The sequence below is a fragment of the Rutidosis leptorrhynchoides genome, chromosome 2 (genome assembly GCF_046630445.1).
Source record: "Rutidosis leptorrhynchoides isolate AG116_Rl617_1_P2 chromosome 2, CSIRO_AGI_Rlap_v1, whole genome shotgun sequence".
Classification (NCBI taxonomy): Eukaryota; Viridiplantae; Streptophyta; class Magnoliopsida; order Asterales; family Asteraceae; genus Rutidosis; species Rutidosis leptorrhynchoides.
This window is the reverse complement of record NC_092334.1, coordinates 202,725,799-202,733,424: the sequence shown is the minus strand read 5'-3', so window position 1 is coordinate 202,733,424 and position 7,626 is coordinate 202,725,799.

Here is a 7,626-nt window from a genome sequence, read left to right as displayed (position 1 = left end):
AGCTCACCAACCTTTTTGTTGACATTTTTAAGCATGTTTTTCTCAGGTGCTTGAGGTTAGCTTCCGCTGTGTACTAGTCGTGCTGTAGACACCCGCTGCTTAGAGTTGTCATTGCATGAACTACTTTATTTTGCATTCAAACATTCATACTTTTGAACTATGACTTGTAACGACCATTGTGGTCACGTACACTTATTTATTGCTTCTACTTAGCGAAGCATGCTTTTGGATTGTAAAACATTTGACGTTAGTTATGACGTCACCTTTTATTAATGAATGCAAACTCTGTTTTGAAAACGCATATAGTACTTAACCTTGTAATGATCCTGTTGTTGATGGTCCGTACATGATGATTTAGTACGGGGTGTCACATTTGGTATCAGAGCATTGGTTGTAGGGAATTAGGTTGCATTAGTGAGTCTAAGACCGACCCGAGTAGGATTCACTAATAGGACTAATCTACAACTTGCTAGTTTACTTGTTTCCGCTGAATTTACTGCATGCTACTGCTTACTTTTTCCGCTATATGCCGTATGCTACTACATGATTTCACTACTGCATGATGCTACTTGCTTTCGATTGCATGCTACTTTCATACGAATTACTGTTATTACCATGCTAGTTACCGTTATACATGATTTAAACTGTTGGCCAATTATTTGCTTGCTTTATGACATACTGACATGGAAAATTTATTTTTCCTTGTTCAGATGTCGGATGTTTCACCTGCTGGCATTTCGAGCTGTAGAGACTCAGACCCCGTCGCCCTACCTACTGCTACACCTGCTGCTGCTACTGCCGATACACCGGCCCCGACACCCACTAGTGATCCCGGTGCTTCTACTTCTGGAGCTGGTACTAGTGCACCTGCCCCAGTGTCTGCTCCCGGACCCTCGAGGTCACAGCCCCGCATTGGTGGTATTGAGATCCCCGCGGAGTTCGGGGAAGGGCCATTTCGTAACCACATGCGCACGCCTTGCCGACGCACTCCCGACGGACGTTTAGTCGTGATTCCGCCAGGCAGTCACAGATAGATGTTGGCCGCCTTCGGACGCTTCGGATTACCAGCTCAGCCACCATTGTCACCACCACATGATTCGGATAACTCATCATCCGCCGATTCTTCATCATCAGACGACTCCAGCGATGATGAGGATCCTGCTGATAGACCTATTCAGGCACCCTCCACCCCGCCGAAGAAGCGGTACCGTTTCGACGGCACCGTCATTCCAGGGGTGAATGGAGGTCGTGCTTTTACTGACGCGTTTGGCCATCGTTGTAGGGTTACTGCTCGTAAACGAGTTGTGCCATACCCTGCCGACCCACAGATACGTAAGGTTCCCCATTACGTATCGACTATTCCTGGAACCGTACCACCTAGATTTAGATACGGACCACTTACATCTTGGGATGTACTGTCTACATCCGGAGCCGGACCATCTACATCAGCACCACCCGCACCACCCGCCCCACCTGCTCCGCCTGCCCCACCAGCTCCCTCTAACGAGGAACTGATGAGGGAGATTGAGACTCTCCGAGTTCGAGTCATTGAGCTCGAGGAGCAGTTGGCTCGAGGAGCAGTTCACCCGCCTTCACCGTAAGACCTTGTATTTAGATTTCATGATGTAATCTAGTTGTAGCTTCTTGTATCATTTATGTATTGTACGGACTTATCCAGATGTATGAAACTTATTATTATTAATGAATGGAACTTTGCGTTATTTAAATTCTTGCACGATGTTCTATTTACATTACTGTACGATGACTCTGTGGTATTTGTACCTAGATTCGTTATTTAATAACATGTGATGTTTTGATTCCATGTTGGTTAATATATACTATATTATTACATATTGAATGCTGGATTTTGACTTAAGTCAAAACTTTTGTTTAGAATACCATGGCCAACGGAAGAACCACACCTACCGCAGCCCAGATTGAGGACATGATCAGCGAACGGGTCGCTGCAGCCCTAGCAGAAAGAAATCTCGAAGCTCCACCGCCACCACCACCGATTATTCCACCCGTTTGAAATGGGTGTACATACAAGGAATTCCAGAGCTGCAAACCGCATAACTTCAGCGGCACCGAGGGACCAGTTGGTCTCACCAGATGGTTCGAGAAACTTGAATTAGTATTCCGAGTTAGCAACTGTTTGGAGGACAATAAGACCAAGTTTGCATCTTGCACGCTATCTGACGGCGCGCTAACGTGGTGGAACACGTTAGCTCAAGCGAAAGGTATCGATGAGGCATATGCTACGCCATGGGAGGAATTCAAGGCAGCTATGATTGATGAGTATTGTCCGAGAACCGAAATTCAGAAGATGGAAATTGAATTCATGCAGTTGAAGGCCGTAGGGAACGACCTTAACAGTTACAATCGTAGGTTTTTGGAGTTAGCACTGATGTGTCCGACCATGGTCACCCCCGAATTCAAGCGCATGGAGAAATACTTCTCGGGACTCCCTAAGTCCATCAAAGGAAATGTCACCTCATCCAAACCACCGACTGTTCCCGAAGCAATGCGCATGGCACATACTCTCATGAATCAGATTCTTATTGATGAGCCGGAGAAGGCTAAGTTTGAGGCTGGTAGTAGCGAAAAGAGGAAATGGGACAACAACCACAACAACCACAACAACCACAACAACAACAACAACAACAACAACAACAACAACAACAACAACAACAACAACAGAGGGAGAAACTACGATCAAACCCCCGCCAAGAGGCACAACAACGGTGGAAACCCTAATCCCAACAACAACACCAACACCAACCCGAACTACAAAGGAACCTTACCACAATGCAAGCGATGCTACAAACACCACACTGGGTATTGCAATGTTGTCGGTGAGAAATGCCAACGGGCTGTGCATATCGGGAAAGACTGCAAGGTCACCACTTTGAATGGGAAGCCAAACACCAATGGACCAAAGAAGTGCTATGAATGCGGGCAGACGGGCCATTTCAGAAACGCGTGCCCAAACAAGCGAAAAGACGGAGGGCCACCCCGTGGTAGAGCTTTTAATGTTAATGCAAGGGATGCACGCGATAACCCCGACTTGGTGACAGGTATATTCAAAATCAACAATCTTTTAGCTTCTGTCTTGTTTGATACTGGTGCGGATAGAAGTTATGTATGTAGACATTTTTGCGATAAGATTAATTGGTCATTAGTCCCGTTAAAAGAAAGTATGCTTGTCGAGGTCGCCAACGGTAAACTTGAAAAAGTTGACCACATTAGTCGAGGAGCTGTTATCAACATAGCTGGTGCAGATTTCGAAATTGACTTGATACCTATCAAACTGGGAAGTTTTGACGTGATCGTCGGTATGGATTGGTTGAGCAAGATAAAGGCCGATATTATCTGTGGAGATAAAGCACTTCGCATACCACAAGGAGATGGTGAACCACTGGTTATCTATGGAGAGAGATGTACCTCGAAGTTGAACCTCATTAGTTGCGTGAAAGCGCAAAAGATTATGAAGAAGGGACGCTTTGCTGTCCTAGCACATGTGAAAGCGGTAGAAACTGAGGTGAAGAGCGTGAACGACGTTCGAATTGTGAACGAATTTTCTGATGTCTTCCCAGAGGAATTGCCTGGATTGCCACCGCAGAGAGCGGTAGAGTTTCAGATTGACTTAGTGCCAGGAGCTGCACCTGTAGCTCGCGCAACTTAAAGACTCGCACCTTCCGAGATGCAAGAATTACAGAGTCAACTAGAAGAACAACTTGATCGAGGATTTATTCAACCAAGCTTCTCGCCTTGGGGCGCACCTGTGTTGTTTGTAAAGAAGAAGGATGGATTCTTCCGTATGTGTATCGTCTACCGTGAGCTCAACAAATTGACAATCAAGAATCGGTATCCTCTTCCACGAATTGACGATCTTTTTGACCAACTACAAGGATCGAGTGTCTACTCAAAGATTGATTTGCGATCCGGTTATCACCAGTTGAGGGTGAAGGAAAGTGACGTGATGAAAACTGCATTCGGAACCTGCTATGGTCATTATGAGTTTCTTGTGATGCCATTCGGTTTGACAAATGCACCTGCCGTGTTCATGGACCTCATGAATCGTGTCTGCAAGCCTTACTTGGACAAGTTTGTTATCGTCTTCATAGATGATATCCTCATCTACTCTAAGAGCGAAGAAGAGCATGAGCAACACCTCCGATTAGTGCTTGAACTCTTAAGACAAGAGCAACTTTACGCCAAATTCTCCAAGTGTGAATTTTGGTTGAAAGAAATTCAATTTCTGGGTCATGTTGTGAGCGACCAGGGTATCAAAGTTGATCCCACCAAGATTAAAGCCATCAGCAAATGGGAGACCCCCACTACTCCTACTCATATTCGCCAATTCCTAGGTCTCGCCGGTTATTACCGAAGATTCATCGAAGGATTTTCTCTGATTGCGCGTCCTTTGACCGCACTGACTCACAAGGGCAAGAAGTTCATTTGGGAACCCGCACACGAATAAGTGGTTTTGGTTGTGTACTGATGCAACGATCAAAAGTTATTGCCTATGCCTCCCGACAATTGAAGATTCACGAGTGGAACTACACTACACATGATCTTGAACTTGGAGCCGTTGTCTTTGCACTCAAATTATGGAGACATTATCTGTATGGAACTAAGAGCACTATCTTCACCGATCATAAGAGTCTCCAGCACATCTTTGATCAGAAGCAACTGAATATGAGACAACGTAGATGGATCGAGACGCTCAACGACTACGATTGTGAACTCCGTTATCACCCTGGCAAGGCCAATGTTGTAGCTGACGCTTTAAGCCGAAAGGAGAGGACGGCACCTCTTCGTGTTAGGGCTCTGAACATCACCATCCATTCGAACCTCAATAGCCAGATCAGAGTAGCTCAAGATGAGGCTCTCAAGGAGGAGAATATATCTCATGAACATTTGAACATACTTGTCTCTCGATTCGAGGTTAGGGAGTCTGGACTCCGATGTTATGCCGGAAGAATTTGGGTACCTCTTTATGGAGATCTACGGAACCTGATACTTGATGAAGCACACAAGTCGAGATATTCGATTCATCCTGGAGTGGGAAAAATGTACCACGACCTTAAAGAACAGTATTGGTGGCCGAATCTTAGGAAGGACGTTGCAACTTATGTTGGGAAGTGTTTGACTTGTTCGAAAGTTAAGGCCGAACATCAGAGACCTTCTGGGTTACTTCAACTGCCTGAAATCCCACAATGGAAGTGGGAAAGGATCACAATGGATTTCATCACCGGACCCGAGGTAGTCCACGAAACGACGGAGAATATTGCTCAGATTCAAGCTAGACTTAAGACTGCCCGTGATCGCCAAAAGAGTTATGCCGATCTTAAAAGTAAAGACTTTGAATTCAACGTTGGTGATCGTGTAATGTTGAAGGTTGCACCTTGGAAAGGTGTGATCCGTTTTGGAAAATGTGGAAAGTTGAACCCACGATACATTGGTCCTTTTGAGATCTTGGAACGTGTTGGACCAGTTGCATACCGTTTGGACCTACCAGCACAATTGAGCTCAGTTCATCCTACCTTCCATGTGTCAAACTTAAAGTAGTGTCTTGCTGCACCTGAACTTATCATACCACTGGAAGAACTTACAATTGACGACAAACTCCACTTTGTGGAAGAACCAGTTGAGATTATGGATCGTGAGATCAAAACTTTGAAACGCAACAAGATTCCGATCGTCCGAGTACAGTGGAATGCCAAACGAGGACCTGAGTTTACTTGGGAGCGAGAGGATCAAATGATGCGAAAGTATCCTCACCTTTTCCCGACTCCTCCATCTACCTCAGCTTAAATTTCTGGACAAAATTTTCTTTAACAGGTGGGTAATGTAACGACCCTGGAATTTCCAACATTTATTTATTAATAATTACTATTATTAATACGTGTGATTAAACGAATGTATGTTATTACATTTACATGTTGCTATGATTGCCCGTACTTGACTTTTAAGTGCCCGAAACATCTTTGTGACACACGAAACTTCACGAATAATATTTCTAGATATTATTTACATTCATGATTAATTTTATTAATCGTTTTAATTAACTAAGGCTATTAGTTAGCTACTTGGGCTTTAACTGGGTTTAATTGTTAATTAATTGAACTTGGACTTTGATTAGTTAATGGACTCTTGAATTAAGACTTGTAAGCCCACCCTACCTTTAAGTGGGCTTAGTTAGCCCACTCTTTCAAAGTGTAAGTATTACTTGAACCTTAACTAGTTAGTTTGGAAGACATGAAGAATCTAGTTACCATAATCCCCATGCAAGTTCTCTTATTAACCACCTTTAAAGGACAAATACATACTAGTGACTAGTGAGCAATCCCTTCCCCCCTTCCCTCTTTGCAAACCGACGACCAAGGGAGGCCTTTAGAGGTGTTTGGTTTTGTTTTTTTTTTGATTACTCCATTCACTTGTTCCATTTCATTTTTCACACACCTAAATTACTTGCAACTTTTCTCTTCTTTTTTTTCTCTCATCTTTCCTTTACATCTTTGTAAGTAACTTGAGTTTTCTCCTTCCTTTTTCTCTTGTAAAACCGAAATCTTAAGGCATTCATCATCATCATTCCTTGTTTGTTAAATCTTTTGTTACTTGTGTTGATTACTAGTTGTTATTATCTTTATTTACTTACATGTTTTCAAGAATCAAACTTCTTAGTTTAATTCTTCTTTTATCTTGAATCTTCAAGAACATACAAGACATAAACTCTCTAGTTTATGATCTCCACTAAATACTTGTTCAAAGTTTATAAAGTTCATGGTTGAAAGACATACTTGAAGTTCATGAAGTAAACTTTAAAGTTTACTTTCTAAAGATCAAACCTTGGTTTGAATCTTTAAAGTATGAACAACCATGAACCTTTTCTTGTTTATTTAAGTTTACTTCTTCAATTTATGCACTTTAATTTCATGTAGTTAGTGTATATGGTCAAGTACTAAAAGTTAGTCTTGATCTCATATCTCTTGAACAAATTAAGTTAACTTTGAAAGTTCAACACACACAAATAAGTTTTCTTTAAATATAACTTTGGATCTAGACTTTTGAGTCTTGGATCTTCAAGATCAAACTAAGAACTATGTTCTACTACTTATGATCTTGATTAGTTAGTTAACTTTCAAGTTTATAGTTCAATATTTCTTTTAAAGTTCATGTATGTGTTAGATCTAAGACTTTGATGTAACTTTGGTTCATCAAACTTCATACAATTCTTAAGTGAGTTGTGCTTCATGTCTTAGACTTGCACTAGGGTTATGATGGTCAAGACTTGGTTAAGATGATGTAGATACATCAATGAGTTGTACACTTTAAGCTATATGCATCAAGGATGAGAACCATGATGAACATCAAGCACCAAGACCACCGGAACCCTTTTAAACTCACTGTTTCTGTCCAAAAGCTACTGATCTGATATTTCTGTAACAGACCAGTAGACCTGGGATGTTATAACCTTGATTTTTAGATAGAACTTTTCGAGTAGATAACTTTTCATATAGGACTCGTCTTAATCCGAGTTACGGTTTAGGATTTATGGCCCTCCGATCGTCACTATGTCCTTTAACGTTGTGCTGAAATTTCTGACCTACTCGCACTTAG